Raw genomic sequence first — 21,272 nt, 5'->3', positions numbered from 1 at the left:
TGCCTGCAGGATACAGCCTGTCCCCTCTCCTACAGGCACTAGCTTACAGCAGGCAGATGTTTTCTCCTCAGCCATTTAGGACCCCAAAAGCCAGGCAGATGTTTGTCCATCCTCCCTTCACAACACCCAAAATAACCAGGAGAGTGTGGCATACCTCTGGAGGTGGCTGAAAAATGTTGGGATGTCATGACAACCCCCTCTGGATGGTAGGATTGCTGGCAGCAGTTTCCCCGCAAGACATAAGGTGTGTAGTGACCTGGTCTTCTGCTTTCCACCCTTTGCAATAGGGCCACTACCTTCAAATCCTCAACTTACTGAGATTCCATGTGGTTGCTTCAAGCCACAATGCAACGTCCTGGGCTGAGGCTTCAGCAGGATGCAAATCAGCAGAGTACAGAACCATAGAATCATTTAAGTAAGAAAAGACCTCTAAGATCACGGAGTCCAACCATTAACCCAGCACTGCCAAGCCCACCATTAAACCATGTCTCATAGTGCCACATCTACATATCTTTTAAATAAACCCAGGTATGATAAGTCCTCCACTTCCCTGGGCAGCCTGTCCACTGGCATCACTGCCAAGGACACTGCAGAGCTCCTACAGCTCCACAGAAGAGCAGCCATGAGCTGGCCTCCACCTCTCATTGAGCTCTGCTGCATCTCAGCACAACTCTGCATCCAAGCAGACAACATGGGACATGTTATCCTGCCTGTCCCACTGGTCCTGGGTCCAACCACCCATTCCTTATGTAAGGCACTGGACATCCCTGACACTTCTGTGCTCTAAGTGTGTCTTACACCTTGGCAAGCCCATCCTGAGGTGCTGCCCCAGGAACATGCTAGGAAAGACCAAAATCTGATTTATTATTTTGCACCCGGTCACCCTAAGCTCTTGCTCTGTGGCTCCTGAGCCTCAGGGACCTGCAAAAGCCCTGATGGAGGGAGGAGGCACAGGGACCGGCAGCTCCCCTGCAAAGCATCCCCTAAAATCCATCATGTTCAGTGTTTTCATCCCTGCACATACCCCAGCCCCTTCCTGGGGAGTTTCGGAGGGCAGCAGGCAACCACTACCAACCATTCCCAGTGCTTCAGGACCACTGGAATCACACCAGCTTGGCCTCTGCTCTGCAAACACAGCAGCTGCTGCAAGAACCGGCAGAGAGGAGGAAAAACAGCAAAACAAAGAGGAGGGGGAAAACCAAACCCCTCGGAGCAGGCAGGAAAGGCTGAAGAGATCTGCTTGGACCCAGGGAGGACGAAGCCCTGCTTTTCCTGCGCTAGCCCCCTCCTTTCTCCTTCGTCCCACCTCTGAAAAACCGCTGATCTGCCCGTGATAAGGAACAAGGCTCCCCCTTGAGCAGCGATGAAATCTCATCTCATGTTTTTGAGGGTGTTCTGCGCTACTGGGAAAGGACGGGAGCTGCCTCCAAGCTCCAACCCACGCCTCCCCTCCGGCCCCGCGTTAAAAAACAAGCGGCTCCGGAGGAAGAAGGGGAGAAGGCAAAACATGCCGTTCCCGCAGCTCCAGCAGCTCCTGCCCCTCGCATCTCCGCGGCGGAGGCCCTGGCTCGCTGGCAGCGCTGGGATTGGCCGGGGGTGGGTGGGAAAGGGAGCCCAGTTTGGTGTTACTGGGCAGACTTGGAGATTTTGGGGGGGGGATGAAGGGAGGGGGACACAGGCACACGCGCCTGCGTCGGGAGGGGAGCGTGCACAGGGCTTGTTTTGTGATGCTGGATTCCAGTTCGCCTCCGCCGGCGCGCTGGGACACGGCGTCAGCTGCTTTCTGTCTCATGCTGCTCTTTGGGCGACAGCGATAGGGGAGAGCAGGGATGGCGGGGGGGGTCTCTCTGGCGCTGGGTTGGTGCTGGGCTACGCGGTGCCCGCCTGAATGTCCCCATTGTGCTGCCAGGGAGGGAGCAGGAAGCGCTGGCATCGCCCCTCTGCGCGCCTTGGCACCTCCCCGGCACCCTGCCAGGACCAGAGACCCCGGGAAAGGGCCAGCGGCTGTGCCCCCAGGGGGGTATTTGTGGGGGGAGGGAGAGGAAATAGGAGGGGAAAGAGAAGTTTTAAAATAAAAATATATTAAAAAAAACCCCAAACAAACAAACAGGGTCTGGAAGTAGAAAATGTCCCCATGCAGAAAGAGGACTGAAAGGAAAGGGAAAAATGCGGCCAACCCCTTTGTCTGCTGCACTTGAGCAGTAAAAGTGGCATTTTTCTAGGGGGACAGTAAAAAAAAAAACACTTGCCACTGCCCCCAAATGCTAATTTCATCCCAGGTGGCTGGCCCAGCACAGGGCTAAACTAATCCCAGCAGAATGTTTCACCCCAGCCTTGAAGCCCAGTCCCTGTGCTTTACTGCTGGGGATGTCCCCATTTCCCAGCCCCATCTACCCAAAATGCCCCATCTTCCTCCCTGCCTGCAGGATGGGTGCTGGGCAGAGGCACCCTGGGCATCTACACCCATCCCAGCCACATGCAGGTGTAGCTTGGGTTCACCTGGATGATGTCTCGTCCATCACCAGCACGGGCTGAGAAATTCCAAAGCTGCTCAGCGCTTCCACACAGCTTGACAGTACGAAATTAAACCCAAAAGCAGGAGAAAAAAACTTAAATTGCAGCAGAAAATTAATTCTTTTTTTCCCTTTTTCCTTAAAACATGTGAAAGTAAATTGATTTATTCAGGCTAGTGTCCAAGAGAAAAAGTAAACCCCTGTGCCAGATGCCCACTCCATCCTTCTCCATGAGGGTCTGAGGTGCTTCTGGAAAAAGTCTGAAGGAAAGGTTTAGGAGTCATTGCTCAGTGCATGGAACCAAGAGGGGCAAGTGGGAAAGAAGCAAAAGCCCCCTCCAAATTACCTTAACAATCTTAGAAAATAAACAGGAATTTTGGAGTAACATTTTGAAGAGCATCTACGTGCCCTGGTGTCTTGTAGGTTGGTAGGACTCTTGTGGTGGACTTCAGGTGACAAGCTGTGGGGCTAACACCTGCTCAGTTTTTTATAATTATTAATTTTTCTTGCTCATTAGTGTGCAAATCAGAAAGTTCATCACCCTGTCCTGAACAGAGGGAATATCAATAGGCCCACAGGGCTGGCTACCATGAAAGCAAGTAGGACTTGCTCCACACAGACAACCAGGAAACCCATCCTGGTTCCAGTTTCTTGGTGCTTGTCATGTGATGTTTGCATTACTGAATGCACTTTGACATGAGGAGGATCACTCCCTCTGTCACTAGAGTAGCACCTGTGGTTACAGCATTAGCAGGGAACACCACGCACCAAACAACGTGCCCGTTTGTCCAGAGCCCAGCGCATCACCAGCAAGCACGTGGAGGGCAAGTTCCACCCAGGGGACACCGACCAGACCCCACCACATCCCACCAAGTGGGTATCTCACCCTCCAAAGACTTTGCTTATCCATGCCACCATCATGAATATACTGCAGGTCTGCCTTGGCCACCCGGCACCTTCCTGGTCACCAGCTGAGAGAAAATGGGGTAGGAGGCAGCAGCTTGGAGGCCAGTCTGAAGATGCAGCCCTGGGTACCTCTGAAAGCCAAGCGAAGCCCCACATAAAAGGGTTTGGAGAGCCACACTCATTAGAGAAGGGAGTGAGGTGTTTTTCACTTGTAGATGTGAGCTTCCATTCATGGTTCCTCATTAGGACTCAAAAAACCTGTGGACCTATCCCAACTTTTGGTTGGCAGTATCTGCACTCCTATCAGCTTGGAACTGTCCATTGGGCAGGTCACTCAAGGGAAAAAAAAACCATAAAGCCCACACAATTATAAACCAAGTCCTTCCTTGCGTTCAGTCTCAGCTCAGTGGGTGCTCTCCTAGGCTGACCCAAGTCACTGACCTGGCCCTTCCGCCCTCTTCCCATTCACTCCACAGTCTGGCCAAAGCCAATACCAAGGGATTTTAATTAAAACTTCTTTCCAACCACAACGGTGGGCATTTTGTCTGTTAATTGCAGAACACACAGCCTCTCAGCAAACTGAGTGGCTGTCCAGTTGGCCAGTGCACCCTTTCCAAGAGTTGGGAACATTAGTATGGAGCACAAGAAAGGTCTTTCATAGTAAGGACACGTACAAAACAAGAGGTGAATGATGATGATCATCATCATTAGGAGACAAAAATGAGAAGAACATCTTCTTCTGCTGGGTAAGGGTGGAAACTGGGCTGAGAGCCCACCTCTGCCATGTTGAAAAAAACAAAATGGAAGAAGAACACATCCTGATCCCACAACAAATTCACCTGTGGTGCAGCCAGGACAGTTGATTTGCTTTGTACTCACTCCACTCAACATTTTCTAGGGAAGGAGGATCAGATTTCTCTCTGCTGTTCTAGTGGAGGTCTTGGAGGCTCTTGCCCTGAGGGTTTTAAGGTCAATGGAGAGGCCTCATCCTCTGAGTCCTCTAAGGGTGCATCTACTTTTGCATGACAGTATTCAGGCAGTGGCTCACAGGCACTGTGAGATCAATAGACAGACAGAAGCCCTTCTCTGGTAGCTCCATAAAATGCAAAGTCCTATCTTATCACACGTTTTTGCTTCTCAAGCTCAAAGACATTGTGTTTTACACTGCTGAGCTTCATATCTTCCTTTTGCTCTTGGTCATCCAACTCTCTTTTTATAACACCTGTAACTTACTTACTGTATCAGCTTACTGTTGATACCCCCTCAGCTCTGCCTCGTTCACACATCTCAATGTTTCTCTTCTACTTTTTTTGGGTCATTCACAGAAGCATAAAACAAGACAGGCCCTGAGGCAGACATCTGTAGCTTCAGGGAAAACCTTCCCTTCTGCCTGACAGTTCCCCTTGCAACAGCAGCCACGGCCACCTGACAAGCAGCCAGTCCAGACCCACCTTCATCCCATCCTCCAAACACATACAGATCATTTCATTCTTCAAAATCCATTGGAGATCTTGCAGCCTTCCCTGAAGGAGAACAGTTTGGCTCCTTCATTGCAGTCCAACCTTCCACAGCAAGGACAGACATCCTCTGCAGAAGAAAGGCTCTGGTGGGGATGTCAGAGATGTCTAGGCCAGGCTGGATGGGGCACTGAGCAACCTCGTCTAGTGGGAGGTGTCCCTGCCCACGGCAGGGGGATTGTACTAGATGATCGTTAAGGTCCCTTCCAGCCCAAACCATTCTGAGATTCTAGGAGAGGAAATCTTCTAGCTATGGAATTTCTCTCTGAAAACAACCCAAGGCACACACACAGTAGGCTTGGGCTGTTTGTTGCTACAGCACCCAGCTCGTACAGCACAGAGAAATCCCATAAGACCCTTGCCAGGAAAGAGCATAACACAACTCCCTATAACAGCCCACCTGGGCTGGACACCACCCAGCTGCCAAAACCACCTCCCTCGGGCCATCCAGTCATTAGGCTGATTATAATTACCTGCCAAGTTAATTGAACCCTTTTCCTAGGGAGAAGGAACTCAGAGATGCTGAGCACATCTGGGAAGCTACTGGCAAATAGAGGGATATTTTTATAAGCTGTACTCAGTGCCTTAAATCAAGAGAGCAGAGCAAAAAGCTGCGGTGTATATCTAAAACATGCTGCTCTTGCTCCTCATGAGCACAATTCACTTGGCAGACAGGAAAACCACAGCTTTGCCTTTGAGCTCTGCAAGGGCTGTAGCTTCAAGGGGGACATGATTTCAAGGGTGTCACATTGGTTTGCTTGCTCAGAGTTTAAGCCTGGCTTTGCCTATAAGAGAGAAGCACAGAAAAATGATATGTTCTTTAGCAACAGCACAAAAAAAAATTCACCTTGAAGATAGAAAGGCCCCTGCTCTCCATTCTTAGGCATGGCATATGCTTCAGGAAGCCATAATTTGGTCTTTCTACCCTAAAATCATTGCCAGCTTTGCCCTGGAAAACAATCCCAGTGTATTTGTAATTGAAAGATGTTGGCTGGAGGGTGAAAACAAGCTGGTAATGAAAGTTTTCACTTTCAAATGCTACAGCTTTGCTATTTGGAAACTTTCTCCATTTCATGTTCTCCTTTCCAGCCAATTCACATTTTTGTTTCAATCTTTACAGGCCCAGCCAGGCACTTGTGTGTGGAGCTGTTGTTAGTGTGTCATGGATAGCAACACATACCTAAGGGAAGGAGTCAACATTTGCTGGAAACGGGCCTGGCTGAACTCCCTTTCCCCCTCCCTCATCCAAATGGCCCCCAGCTTTGGAAAAGTTTGCCTCCAACTCTGAACTCGCTTGGCCTCAACTGCTATAAATAGTCGGAACAAAACCTCCCGGGCCAAATGCCCCAAGTGTTTAGAAAGCTTTGATCCTGTGCTGCTTTTGAGAGCTTGAGCCTTTTCAGCTCGTGCAGCTGGAGCCCATATTGCTGCTCAGAGCAGGGGCAGGGAGAGCTGGACCCCAGGCTGGGAAGGGGTGTGTGTCAAGCCCTGTGTACACCCCATGTGCAGACCCTCCTGACTCTCCCATGGTAATCCAGCATCAGTGCAAGAGCAGAGGACAGGGTGTAAGGATTGGAGCCATGATACTGGCCTCGAGTCCAAGAATCTTCCATTACCTTCCAAGAAGGCTGCAGAAGGACTCTGGACAAGGGCATGGAGTGACAGGACATGGGGGAATGGCTTTTAACTGACAGAGAACAGAGTTAGATTAGACATTAGGAAGAAAATCTTCCCTGAGAGGGTGGTGAGGCACTGGCACAGGTTGCTCAGAGAAGCTGTTGCTGCTCCATTCCTGGAAGTTTTCAGAGCCAGGTTGGACAGGGCTTGGAGTAATGTGGTCTAGTGGAAGGTGTCCCTGCCTATGGCAGGGATTGAACTAAGTGATCTTTAAGGTCCCTTCCAACCCAAACTATTCTATGATTCTATAAATGCCTTTGAGGAGAGCCATCCCTTGGCTGGTGCTGGTAAGCAAACCCTCCTCCTCCTCCTCACTCCTGTCACCGTGTGTGCTTTCTGTCTCTGTTGTCCTGCGGGTTGAGGGCACTTTGCCTCTCCATCCCTCCCTCTGGCTGTGCCTGGTCCTTGTGCCTTGGCACTGCTCGCCTTGGCCAGAGACAGAAGTGGAAAGGCACAAACATCAGGGGGAAAAAACCAAAAACCAAAACAAAACAGAAAAAGGGCTGCTCTTGCAGTATTTCCAACCCATCAAGCCCAGAGTGGGAATCCTGTGAGAAAGACAGCTCTCACAAAACCCCAGGCCAAGAGGTTTGGATAAGCAGTCCCAGGGTTTGCATCCTCCCTGCCACCAAGATCACAAGGGTTTTGGAAGAACACAGCTTGGGCACTTGCAGGGGTGCTCAGCAGCTACCAACCAGCAGCCAGAGCAGGTACCAGACACTGCTCCTCAGGGCAGCACCTGCCTTTCCTACCTCTGCATTTCCAAGGGGTTAACGTGTATGTGACTCAGAGTCCCCAGATCCCAGCCAGGAAAACAGCTTTCTGCCCAGATGGCTTTTCCCCTGCCACAGCTCTTCCTTTTGGGAGCAGAAGTTGGCAGTGCCATTGCACACAGCAGCACAAGGAGCGTGGCAGGGCTGGGGTGGGGCAGCTCAGGATAACTCACCAGCCTGGACTAGAGGGGACCTCACTGCCCACCATGGCTGGCAGAACAGACAACCAGGACAGAGGTGCAGCACCAAACCATCCTCCCTTGGTGTTCTTTTAGCAGCAGTAGTGTTTTGCTACATCCTTGCACTTGGCCAATGCTTTTCCCCAACCAAGCGATTCGTTACAGGACACTTTGTTCCAAAGCAAATCCCACTCAAAAGTCTCGAAGTGTTCCGAACCCCAGCCGCAATCGTTTGCCCCTCTGCCTTCTCACCTTACCCTGCAACAGGCTGGTGGTGGTGAAATTGTGGTTCTGTGGAAATTTAGGGGAGCTGGCATGAGTTCAGGTTGATGTGTCTCTGAGGAGCCAGCTTAGCTAATACTGCGTTGGGAAAGGGCTGAGGTCAGCCCCATCGCCCTCTGTCACTGTCAGGGTTCTAGTATGGGGGCAAGACAGCCTGGAAATTATTCCTTAAGAGAAGTGATAAATAAATCAGCCCAGTTTTGGAACCCTCAGATAGAGTCCATTGCAGAGGAACAGAGTTTGACCCCCTCCTTGTCCCGCTGCATCCCATGGTGGGCCAGACAGGGCTTGATCCTGCTGCCCGGGAGTCTGCCTTGTGGGGCAGCTGGGCAGGTGACACCCAGCCCAAACAGTGGCCACACAGTGTCTAGCCTGGTGTCACTTCTGGAGAGCCCATCCTGGGCTCTCCAAGGTCATGGGACTTGCTGCCTGAGTCCTGTCAGAGAGCTTTGCCTCCTTTTTCCTGCTCACCGATGCCAGGGGGCAACCCTCACCCAGCCACAAAAACGGCTGCAGCACCCAGGAACCCCCCTGGGTGGGCTCCCTTAATCTCCTGCATTCCAGGCCATGTCACCCTGGAAGGGGTGGCTGCTCCCCAGGCAGCAGACGGGGGGGACAGGCTGTCCCCCGGGGGGTTTGGCAGCACACTGCCTCCGAGGCGAGGGCTGGCTCGGGGCTTTGTTTTATGTCCTGTTTATCCTGCCGAGAGAAACAGAGGAGTTCAGTGTGCAGGAATCTCGCGTCCTTGCCCCGCTCCCCCGCCGCATGAAAGCTGCTGAGCAAACAGGAGAAAATCAAAGGCGATTGCGCCCCGCTGGGTTTCCGCACCGCCGGCCCCGCTGCCAGCTCTTACATAAGCCCTCGGCTCGGCCCGGTGCTGCGCTCGGGGCTTTTTTTCTTGTAAACCAAGCAGCTGCCCCAGCACAGCCCCTCCGGGACCCTGAAGTTCTGCCACCCCCTCTGCCAGTCGGTGAACAGCTCTCTCCTGCCTCCTCTTGCCAGCCTGCTGGTTTGTTTTTTTTTTTTATCCTTGTCAAATAAGATGTAAGACCTGGGCAGCCTCTCCATACGCAGCCGTGCTACATTCAGCAGTTTGTTGGCATTGCAGGACATGGGCGGTGGGTGACAGCCAAGCCAGGATGTCCCCACAGTCCCCAGACTCAGCAGAACACCACGAGCTGCCACCATTGAACGTCTTCAAACTGAAAAAGAGTAGGTTTAGATTAGACAGACAGAAAAAATTCTTCCCTTTGAGGGTGGTGAGGCCCTGGCACAGGCTGCCCAGAGAAGCTGTGGCTGTCCCTTCTCTGGAATTGTCCAAGGCCAGCTTGGATGGGGCTTGGAGCAACTTGGTCTAGTGGAAGGTATCCCTGCCTATGGCAAGGAAACTAGATGGGCTTTCATGTCCCTTCCAACCCAAACCATTCTGGGATTCCATAATTGATCTCATCACACCCCTTTCAAGGCTGAGCACTGGGTCATATCACCTGCTGGGGAAAGGAGATGCTTTGGCCCAAATATCAGCTCCATAACATGAAACCTCACCTCCCTCTGCTTTGCTCCCAGAGCATCACAGGTTTGTCACCACTGGCACAGGTGTGTGTCTTCTCCACCAAGCACAGCCTGAAGCACCAGGACAAACTGTCCCTGCTTTCTTGTCTTGATCCTGTGATCTTTGGCTGTCGAGCAGTCCCCAGGCATTAAGGGTGTCCCCAGACATGTGCCCTGCATGGCTTATGAGGATTCATTTCCCCAGCTCTCCTGGGCATGCTCTCAAGGCTCCTTCCCCCCAAACCATTCCCCCAGCCCTGTGGGGCACCCCAGGAGCAGCTCCTCAGACCATCCTGGACCTGCCATCCATCACTCTCCAGCAACATGCTATCATCCTCTACCATGCAAAAGTGTTCTTACTTCCTACATCTTTTAACTGTTTAATATTTTCTAATTAAAAGCAATTTTAAAAAGTCCAAAAAAAAATAATTTCCTGAGTTTCACCACCATTTAAACCTAACAGCACAGCAGTCCTGTTTACCTGCATGCTCCCCGAGCCCCCAGTAGGGAACTCCTCACTTTCCTGCATGCACAACAGCAGAGGAATTAAATCAAATTAACTCACACTTGGAGCTGTGGCAGGATTGGGCAAATCCTGGCTTGGCTATCTCACTTTAGACTACATCTTGCAAACAGAAGGGCTGGAAACAATTTTGCTTTAATTGCTTTTTAAAATGCAGCCAGCAGATGGTTTGGTAACCTGAATTCATGACTCTTTCCACAGCTCCAGGCTGCTGGCTGGGAAACCAAACCCAAGAACAAGCCAGGTAGTGAGGGATCCATCCTGCCTGTTTTACTGAAGTGCTGGTCATGATGCCCAAGACAGGGCTGTCTGGGCTGGCCAAGAGGGACAATTTGCAAGTGCACCACAGCCAGTGGCATCAGGGCCACCATGCTCAGAAGCACCCTGATAAGCCTGGAGAGCCCATGAGTATATAACATGGTCCACAGTTTCCCTGGAGAGTATGGCATGGTCTCTCTGTGGCACAGGGGACAGGCCCTGGCCACATGTCCTTTGACCCCGGGGGCTCTTCCCATGAACCCGTGCCCAAGAGCATCCTAACTGCTCCTGAAAGGTTCATGAATCAGGCAGGCAGAGTCCTTTTCTTTTTGGCTCTTGCTCTGACCCACTGTGTGACTTCCCACTAGTACCTTCACCTCTCCGTGGCAGTCACAGGATTTCTGGGCCAGTGACCATGATGTCTCCATGCCTGTCAAACTGGGAACAGGGACTGCCAGGGCTACACACCAGTTGCAGACCTGTGCACTACAGCAGGGTTTGAACACACCCAGGCTGACCCTCCTGACCCGAGTGGTTTATCCTTCACGGGCTAGTCCCCACCTCTGCAGGAACACCCAGGTGTTCCACATCCCACAGTACCCAGCCACAGGGCTCTGCCCCAAAACCAGCCAGAGAGGAACTAAGTCCATCCCGAGAACCTTGCAAACGTCTCGTGAAGCCGGCTTGTTTTTCTCTTACCAAGTAATTTGAAATTCTTGGAAGGCAATCAGGAAAGTACAAAGTATTCCAGCTCAGGACAGCCTGGGACTCATTCCTTAGAGGCACAATGGTTGTTTACTCAATCACTCATACATTAATATCTACAAATTCATGAGTTCAATTGTAAACAAGAAGTACTGGCTTTACAGTGGTGTCTATTTAACAATAGTGGTTCCAGCTTGAATGCTGATTTTGTTGTTATGGTTCTTCTAATCTGGCTATCAGAGGGTCGAGATCTTGCAAAATTATGGGAAATATTTCAAGCCCATTTATTTCTGGTTTTGAAATGCATCCCTCTGAAACCCAAGGCCAAAGAAAGACTATTTCAAATCAACATCGAAGAGCACAGGCAGGGAGAAGAGCTGTTTGTGCCAGCACTGTCCTCTGGCTAAAGAATAAATGAGGGAAAATGTCGGCCGTGGATATGTTTGTGCTGGAAATCTGTAGAAGATTGAGAGGGAAGGTTCCCAAGACAGTCTCCTAAGGGGACCAACAGAACAAAAAATATCCCAAACCAACCATTTTCCAAGACAAAGAACAATTGGCTTCTGGAAGCACTTGTACTAGTGGGTTGCGTATGAGCAGGTCTCATCTGCACTCATCAGCTCAAGGACTGTAAGCCCAAAAGTCCAGGACTCTTCACAACACTCCATCTGTGGAAAGCCTCTGAAACTTCATCCCAAGAGAAACCTGGCAAGACCAGCTCCCTCTCCCAGAAGGATCTGTGGGGGACGAGTATCCTCAGTCAGTTTGCAGACACCATCAAGTTGCGGGGGAGTGTTGACGTGCAGGGGTGTAGGAAGGCTCTGCAGAGGGATCAGGATAGACTGGATCAATGGGTAAAGGCTGCTGGTATGAGATTCAACAAGGCCAAGTGCTGGATCTTGCACTTGGGTCCCAACAACCCCCAGCAGCGCTACAGGCTTGGGGTAGAGTGGCTGGAAAGTTGCCTGGTGAGACCAGGACCAGGGGGTGCTGGTTGACAGTGGCTGAACAAGATCCAGCACGTGCTTAGGTGACCAAAAAGGCCAATTTAACCTGGCCTGGATCAGCAATAGTGTGGCCAGCAGGACCACGGCAGCGACTGTCCCCCTGTTCTGGGCACTTCTGAGGCAACTCAAATCCTGTGTCCTGTTCTGGGCACCTCACTACAAGAAGGACATTGAGGTGCTGGAGTGTATCTAGAGAGGGGCAACTGAGCTGGGAGAGGGTCTGGAGGACAAGTCCTATGAGGAACAGCTGAGGGAGCTAGGGGGACTCATCTTGGAGAAAAGGAGGCTCAGGAGGGACCTTCTCACTCTCTACAACTCCCTGAAAGGAGGTTGTAGCCAAGTGGGGGATTAGTCTCTTCTAAGTAATAAGGAATAGGACAAGAAGAAATAGCCTCAAGCTGCACCAAGGGAAGTTTAGGGTGAGTATTGGGAAAAATTTCTTCATCAAAAGAGTTGTCAGGGATTAAAACAGGCTGCCCAGGGAAGTGGTGGCATCACCATCCCCGGAGGTATTTAAAAGACGTGTAGATGTGGCACCTGGGCACATGGTTTAGTGGTGGCCTTGGCAGTGCTGGGTTAACGGTTGGACCTGACAATCTTAAAGGTCTTTTCCATCTGAAATGATTCTGTGATTCCATCTGCAGGATCAACATGGTCCAGAGCTCATTGGAGCTTACCTTTCCTTCCCTGTTTACTGACTGGCACTGCCACAGGCCCTTCATATGTCAGGTCTGTGCAGCCTCAAGCTCCCCAGCTGGTCCTTCCTACAGACATCTCTCCCTTTTGGGTCTGATGCTTTGCCACAGGGAGTGAGCTGATACCCTGGCTGTGGGCTCCAGGAGGTTCACCAGGACATTCATGGCTAGGCTGGCATCACTTCCCAGCTCCTGTACAGTCCTACATGCACACGCTGCTGTTTCAGGCATTATCATGCCAGGGAAGATGGTTTTAGCTCAGCCTTCTCACCTCTTCTGAGCAACAGTGACTTGTTTAGGTAGCCTAAGCAGGATGAAATCCACCCTCCTGCTTGCAGAGTCAGAGCAGATCAGTCAGCTTCATCCCAGTGCTTTCTCACACTTAGGCAGAGCTCAGACACCTCCACACAAGCCCTTGCTCTAAGTGGGTGAGGAGAGACAAGTCAGAGAGCACTTTCCTGGATGATTAGGGCTTGTGTGAATCCCCAATGGGTTGTTCTGGGGACAGAGCCTCAGGAGCAGCAGACTGCAGGCTAATCTCAAGAAAACCACTCAGGAAGAGGAGGGAGGTTTCCTGAACAGGAGGTTCATGTATTTTTATCTTTGCTGCTGTCAAAGGGCAATAGCTGAGATTGCAGTGTCTTGGAAAGCCTCCATGAAAGCTATCTCCCGAGGACATCAACAAATCTGGAAAACCACCTTCACTCTCTTGATAAAGGTTTCAGCCAACAACTGCACTCCAAGGCACGTTTCCAGGCAGCAGTCACTTCTACTGGCTAGAAATGCATCAGCCTATGTTTCAGCGAAACCTTTGGCTTGCTCAACCCACAGGTACGTCCTGGAGGTGCACAAGCCTGCTCTCCTGTTGGAGTTCACACTGCTCCAGCTGTGACTTCTGCCTTGCAGGAACCAGCCAGACAGGTGGAGGTTAGAGGGTGGTCACCCAAGTGCTGACAACTCACTATCCAAGGGCAAGAGCTCTCAAAGAAGCCCTGATTTAAACCAGTGAAGAAATCCAAGAGGAAACACTCCAGTATTCAATCACTTTCCCTTCTTGCCCCATCAAAGACAGCAGGACATGCTGACATCCAAGAAAACCCACGAGCCTTTGATCTTTACTGCTGCCTCTGCAGCCAGAGACCCGCACTGAGGAAAAGTCACTACTGCATAAAACCTGCTGTGCTACAGCAATGCAAGAGGGAGCATCTGGCTCCCTGTTCACTCCACTAAGCAGCTACTTCCACAGGCGTCATGGGAACGTCCACTCTGGGACATTTATCTCTATGTTTGCACACAAATACTCTCCTTGGAGGAGCCCAAAACCTGTCCAAACAGCCCACCTCACCAAGGAGGAAACCATCTGCACCAAACCAGCTCAGACCACGCTGATGCCACTCAGGTTGGTAAATATCTGTTAAATAGCCACCTATAAATATAAATATCCACCTCAGGCTACGGGGGGAAAGGCTCCTTCTGATCCTGCATGGGCTGGGGGTACTATCTTGCAGATTGGGCAGGGTGGGAGCTCCTCCCTGACCACCTGCAGGGACTACAGTGGAGCACAAAGCCTTTATGGCTTTGCCTGCCCAGATCCCCAGCTCTCGCCCATCCTGCCTGTCAGCCAGTCCACCCCAGAAGGCAGCTCCCTGTTTGTCTTGGATGACCTCCTGCCAGACCAGAGCTTCCCACAGCACAGCTCTTCTGTGCTACCCGGGAGTGGATTTCCTGCCGTTTGATCTAAATTTTCCCATCGTTTCACCAAGTGCCTCCTGATTTCCTTCATCAGAACCAATCTTTCCATCAGGGAGGCGGCCCTGCAGCCCGGGGCTCTTTGGCAGGGAGCTGGGGGAGAGGTTTGGTGGTCAGCGAGTAAACACTGCTGGTTCATGGCTGGAGCTGGAACAGTGGAAAGGACCTTCCCTCCTTTCCCAGGTGGATCAAGCATGAACATGCAGTGCCCTCTGCTGATCTGGCCACTGAGGGAGATGCTGGAAGGAGCAGCATCCAGGGCTCAGCAGCTTTGCAACCCTCCGAAGGGGCAGCCAAGCCTCCAGCCTCCCTGCAGGCAAGAGAGGGACAGCACATTCCTCTCTGCTGATGATCTGCCATTTATCACAGCTCTTGAGCAGGTGTTTGAGAAGCTGAGCTGGTAGGAGAGGCCCAGGTGGGTTCCATCAGCTAACTCTACACCTGAAGGGTATAACTACACCTAAAGAAGCCAGGACATCTAGGGCAGGTTGCCCAGAGAAGCTGTGAATGTCCCATCCCTGAAGGTGTTCCAGGCCAGATTGGATGGGGCTTGGAGCAACCTGGTCTAGTAGGTTGGGGTCAGGGGTTGAAACTAGATGACCTTTAAGGTCCCTTCCAACCCAAACCAGTCTAGGATTCTATGATCTTCCCTACTCTCTGCAGTGCCACTCACTATGCTGAGCAATGCTGTCCTCCCCCAAGCAATGGGGAGGGGGGACAGCCTGGCAAGATGGGCACAGCATTAAGGGACAAGGAGCCACTGTGGGAGACAAAATAATGCTCCCTTTCCCCTTGACCTGAGGCTCCCTCTCCCAAAAGAAATGGGCTGCTTCATCTTGAAAAAGTGGAGGGAAGCAGACACATGGGGTGGACAGGCTGGTGATCCAAACTGTCCCAGGGAGTGGAAAACTCTTTCCAGGAATTGTACAAATCAGGTGTGAAATGGAGACATCACCCATACCAGGACCTCAGTGAGTTACTGCTCTTGCTACAGAAGCCTTCGTGGGAACACAAAGACAGAAATTATTTAACCAAAGGCCCAGAAATGTCCCTGGCAATGTTCCTGTTTGCAGGACTGGAGGCAAGGCTAGTTGTAGCCCAGCATCATTAGCTGCAAGTCCAGTATCAGTGGATTTAGCAGCTGCAAGGAGTGTTAGGTCTGCAAGTGCCTCTGCCCAACTCTTCTGAGCCAGCCAGGAGAACTGCAGAGTGAAGGCAGCTCCAAACTTGGGAAGAAAGAACATCCAGAGCCCCTGGATCCCCACCATTGCATCAAAGCAAACCTGCAGTTGCTCCTGAAGCTGCATCCAGCCATGGGCTGGCAGGACACCCACAGCTCAAAGCAGCTCACACTGGAAGGAACCACTTTGTTTTTCTTTTCCTCCCTCCTGCTAAAACCCTCCCCAGTTCACTTGAGAGTGAAAAACTTTGAGTGACGTTTAAAGACCTCAATACAGGCAGCAAAGTCCATTCCTGGTTAATAAGATTCTCTTTAGGAGATAAGTCTAATTTGCATCTAGGGAGTGATAGGGGTTTATAACTGCTGGGAGCAACCTGAGCCCCAGCAGGTTTACGTGGCACAAGCAATCTCCAGCCTGATAGTCATCTCCTGGACTGAAATCAGCTCTTTCCCCTGACTGCAAAGACTGCACATTCCTTATCTCCACTGCCAGGGAAGGTCCCTGCTAAGATGCAGTGCATTCAAGTTTTGATGGCATTCCCCTCGCCACTAATTTTTCCAGGACTTCTAGGTGATCAGGACACAAAGCAAGTGAAAAAGGATCTGGCTCAGTTTGTACTGGATTCCAAGGCAGGGTTTCCTTCCTCCTTGTTTCTAGCCATGGCTCTTCAAGCACTGCCAGTCCCCCCCTTCTCCGGGTACCCACATCCCCTCTCTGCTGTCGGTCTCCACTTGTTACAAACCACACTTGACATCCCCTGGGACAGAGGGGACCTCTGCACCTTCATACTGTGCCTCTGTCTCCTTGGAGCTCCTCCAGCTGAGACAAGTGACTCAGCTTAGAGCTGATGCGTGAAGTCAAGTCTCTCCTGGAAACCAAAGCATAATTCCAGAGGGGAGGAGCACATGAAACCACACACAGCATCAACACAGACGCCAGACTGCAAACCTCAGTGGCTCTCTCGGGACCTCTTGTCCAGTCTGACTTCTTTCTCATGAGCACTGTTTGTGATGTTTCATGGATGTATCAGCCCAAGACACTCCTCCTTCCCCCAAAACACAGCTGCCCTGCAGCAGAGCCCGTCTGCTGTCTAACTGATGACAACAGTCAGAAATTATATGCTTTAGGTAAAGGTAAAAAGAATACAGGGCCACACAAATTCTTCTGAGGAAGAAATTAAGCTCAGGCCACACAGACCTGATGCCTTCTGGCACAGAGCCTAAATTTTCCTAAGGAGCATCCCAAGCCCAGCGCCTTCCAATGTACTCACATCCTTTAGCACAGAGCCAGGGATACAGCTGAGAGTTGGTGAGAAGGGCACCACGAGGACACAGTGTGGTGTCCATGACCCACGTACTCTTTTGCTAACCCACCTCTAGCCCACGTGTGCTGAGAATGCACAGCCAGTGTCTCTCTAACTGCACCTCATCAGGAGATACCTGGCTGGGATGATAGGCTCCCCTCTGCACACTGTACCTTTGTGTTATCTCACATCCACTCTAAAGTGCTGACAGAAGAAATGCTGAATCAGGAGTGCTCAGATGGAAGAAATTAATTTGGTTTTTAGCACCAGTATGGCCCTATACTGATTTGAGGCGTTGCTGCTTGGGGAGCAGAGGATGTGAGATTCAGTGCCTGGCGCCCTGAGGAACAGCTTTTTTCCAAACCACAATGAAATGTCCTGGATTTGGGAAATGGGGAGGCCAAGGGGACCCACAGTACCCTTTTTGACAACTCAAAATTATTTCTTAGTACCTTCTGGCCTCTTGTTCACAGGCCTGTGATGAGGTGCCTTGGCTGCTGACGGCACTTGCAGTGGCAGCACTCAGAGCTCCCACCTGCACCCAGGGCCAAGGCCAGCCCTGTTTTCTGTACCACTGGTGCAGTCACCAGTAAGTTGTTACCTTGGAGAAGTCAACAAAACCCACAGCCACTCTTCAGGAGCGTGCCCCAAGCAGGCAAACAGCTCCTGTTTCCCTGAGCTCAGCAGCCCTGCCTGATAAAAAATGGGATGGAGCTGCTCGGAGAAAAGGAGAAGAGAACGTTTCCAGTGCTGGCTCTGCTCCCATCGGATAGAGAGTGCATGGCACAAAGTCCTGGAAGTATGGCTCTGGGGTGGCCCCGGGACATCACCAAGCCAGGCAACCACAGAGAACAGCCCAGCTCTCCATCCCACTGGGGCGCTGTGAGGCACAGGAGCAGTCCTTGAACTTGGGGAAGAGCTGTGGCCATCCAGGCCTCCTCCGCCTGGAAAATGCCCACTGGCACCACAGAGAGTTGGGGAGAGGAGGCACAACACCCTGCCAAAGCCCATGTCCCAGCCTTTCCAAGGCTCAGCTGTGGGAGCAGCTTCACCCCCCTGCTGAAAAACAACAGCTAACCAAATCCATGCTGTCCCCAGTACCCATTCACAGGTGCTGCTCCCTGCCTCAGTTTCCCCAGCTGTCAAAATCATCCTACACCAAGGCCTGGAAAGAGCTATTTTACATCTGAAGCTACTCCAGCTGTGACCAGGATGGTGTGGGCAGCCCCAGAGGAGCCTCTGGCAGGCAGAATGGAGGGCAGCAGGCAGAAAGGGGTGCCCCTGCCTGCCCCCTCGCTCACCTCTCCTGTCTGGGTCCTCCGTGGGGAACAGGGAGCTGCACAAACCCGGGGCCAAGGAGCATCTCCACCAGACACCCAATGCGTCCTGAAACCCTCTGGCTTGTCTAAAGGAGCTGGACCCACTGCCACGAGGGGGTCTCGTGTGTCCCCTGTCCCCAGGCTGTCAGCACAGCAAACATCCACCTACATCCCCGCGGTTCTGGCAGGGCGACATTGCCATCTGCTGCCTGCTGCTCGGCAGGACACGCCAGCCTGCCTCTGCCACCACGCATGGCCCTCCTCCAGCCATCCCTGGGGGGATGGACGACTGTCCCTGCGGGGACCCTCCAGCACCGAGTGCCACAGGCGCTGGGGCAGCAACCAGGCCACCACCTCCACACTGAGCTCACAGCTCCAGCCCAGCAGCAAGGAGCACAAGGCAGCTGTGCTTCATCCCACCACACACCTCTGGGTCTATCCTGCTCCAGGGTGTGAGGTTGGTATGCTCATTTGTGGCTAATGAACATGCAGCCACCCAGCAGCACAGGGATGGCAGAGCAGAGTCCCAAACCAGGGTCATGTTCCCTGCTTTCATAGCCACAGAACTATAGTTCTATGATTATGGAACATAGTTTGGGTTGAAAGGGATATTTTAAACGTCATCTAGTCCAACGCCCCTGCAATAAGCAGGGACCTCTTCAACGAGATCAGGTTGCTCAGAGCCCTGTGCAACCTGACCTTGAACATTCCCAGAGATGGGGCAGCCACCACCTTCCTGGGCAACCTGTGTCAGTGTTTTCCCCCCCTCACAAGCACCAGTTTTAACTGTTCTGAGCTGCTGTGTGACAAGCCCTGGCACTGAGTGCTGCCCTCAGCCCTGCTGGTGACTCACCCACCAAATGGGAACACACACCTCCGGCTCTTGTGCTTCGGGTTCTTCATCTGGAAACATAAAGATGGTATTTTTTAGCTCACAGCCACACCAAGAGATGTTCACTTATTTTAAACTTGAAAGTACCTACATACTGTTTCTACTGCTCAAGATAGGAGATGCCATCAAAGGGAGGAGAAAAGTAGTAATTATCTGTAGTTCAAAAGTTTAGCCTTCAGAGAAGGAATTGGGTTTCCAGCTATACTAGTCAAATGCTTTTAAGCTGATCTTTTCCAAGAGGCTGTGTAGTTTATAATTGAGATTACCCACCTGAGACAGGTTTCCACATCTGGCTTGGATTTATAGGACAGACCACCTGGACAAACACTGATGGCTGGACAGGTCACTTGGCTGCACACCTTGGTACTGGTGTGCATGTGGCCACGATGGACAGGCTGAATGAGTGAAATCAGGCCTGCCTGAGAGAAAAATCACCTTTTCCTCCCCCCATCAGGTCTGGCACTGAGATTTGCTGTGCCGTTCCTAAATATTGAGGTATTATTTCCTACATTTTCCACCCATGTGGCCTCAGACTTGCAGCCTGCCCAGTCACTCCCCCAGATCCCAGTCTCCCCAGTTACTGGGAATGTGCCACAATTCCATTGTAGCTGTGGCACAGACCCCCAGGAGCTGGTCTCAGACATCCCCTAAAAGCAGCACATCCGTGCCAGCAGTGCTCAGGAAAGCTGTCTCAGCTGCCTTGTCCTGACAGCCCATGGGACTGGGGGTCTCCCAAGACAGCCCCAGGGAAACCCTGGATGTCTCCTCCTCTGAGCCTGTAATTTGGGCTTCTACCTGCCTTTGTACCTTTGACAGCTCCTGCAATGAGCCTGGGAGCAACTTAGACAGGGTATTATTTGGATTTCCTCCCACTGTTACTTCTCTGTGGGCAGGCAACATGGTGTTTACCCCATAACCTAATTCTGGTTACCACGGAAAATACCAGGCAGATTTCAGAGCAGTCCAGGGACCGCAAGGAAAAAAGGAAGGACTTTACAAAGAAAAATAATTTTAAAAAGCACTTACCCGCACGCTATAGATTTTGTGACATCTTTTTCTTCTTAAATCTTTTTCTCACCCAGGTCTTATGACTTTGTGCTTTCTTATTATATACAGCACCTCTCAAGGCTTTTCCTTGGCTGCGTGTTCAGCCCAGAGCTCTGCTGCAGGGAGAACCAACCCAGGAAAACGTGTTACTCACAGACCCAAGCAGGGAGGACAGTTTATTTTACCCTGTTTCAAAAGACTGAAGGGGAGAACAATATTAATAAAAATTACCTTTTTTCTTCTGCAGCATTTCTTTTTTGTCCGTGAAGGAGGTGGGCATGGGGAGGGACCTCCCCCCCATGCCCCCAGTACCCCCAAAACATGCAGCACAGCTGGAGAGGGATCAGCAATGCCGGGGTCACCAAGGGAGCACACTAACCCAGCACTACTTTTGGGAACTCGTGTTGGAGAGAGGGCTCCAGCCCTTCTCCCTGCTCTCTTTATAGCTTGTCAAGGGCCTCAGCTGGTCCCCATGATGATGCTCCTCTCACCATAACAAGATGAACCTGTGTCTGTCTCCTGCAGGTCTCTTCCCATGGCTTTCTCTTGCCCTCTGGTTTTTAAAGCGTGCCCATTTTATACTCAGTGACAGGCTTCAAGTCGTAGAATCATAGAGCCATAGAATTGTTAAGGTTGTAAAAGCCCTTTAAAATCATCCAGTCCAACCATTAACCCAGCACCCACCACTAAACCATGTCCCCAGGGGCCACAGCTACACATATTTTAAATCCCTCCAGGGTGATTCTGTCACTTCCCTGGGCAGCCTGTTCCAGTGCTTGACAACCCTTGGGTTTTTCCTAAAATCCAACTCAAACGTCCCCTGCCCTATTATTTCCCCACCCCAAGCTAAACCCCTCCACTTTGTAGAGATGCTGCCAAGACCCAGCGAACACTTTTTGCCGGTGTGCTGGGGTTGGGTCCAGTGCAACAGGAGGTTACATGGGAATAAAACCATTTGGAGGAGGATTTCAGGCTACTGTGAACAGGGATCCTTCATTTACATCACATCCAGGCAATAAATAATGGTTTCAGCCCCTTGGAGAGCAACAGTCCCCCCGCTGAAGCAGCGGCTCACGGGCGCTCACGGACGCTGTCACTCAGCAGTGACCTCCTGGCCCAGTTGGCTCCAACTTCAGAGAGAAATGGATTTGCACGTCTCTGGTTTCCTGTGGCGTCACAACATTGATTCCTTTAT

The 21,272-nt window shown here is 51.5% G+C and overlaps 1 long non-coding RNA gene across 1 annotated transcript; it reads right to left on the bottom strand.

Annotated features, from left to right (window-relative positions):
* Nucleotides 1-8,941: 8,941 nt before the first annotated feature.
* LOC120323808 lies at nucleotides 8,942-20,423 on the bottom strand. Its single transcript, XR_005564676.1, has 4 exons — nucleotides 20,309-20,423; nucleotides 20,057-20,193; nucleotides 19,013-19,041; nucleotides 8,942-9,049 (listed from the first exon to the last, which is right to left on the bottom strand). It is a non-coding gene; the product is annotated as an uncharacterized LOC120323808 (long non-coding RNA).
* Nucleotides 20,424-21,272: the final 849 nt, after the last annotated feature.

Source organism: Pipra filicauda, unplaced genomic scaffold (genome assembly GCF_003945595.2).
Source record: "Pipra filicauda isolate LSUMZ 115617 unplaced genomic scaffold, ASM394559v2 scaffold114_size2234877_pilon, whole genome shotgun sequence".
NCBI classification, from domain to species: Eukaryota; Metazoa; Chordata; class Aves; order Passeriformes; family Pipridae; genus Pipra; species Pipra filicauda.
This window is presented reverse-complemented; position numbering and strand designations above follow the sequence as displayed.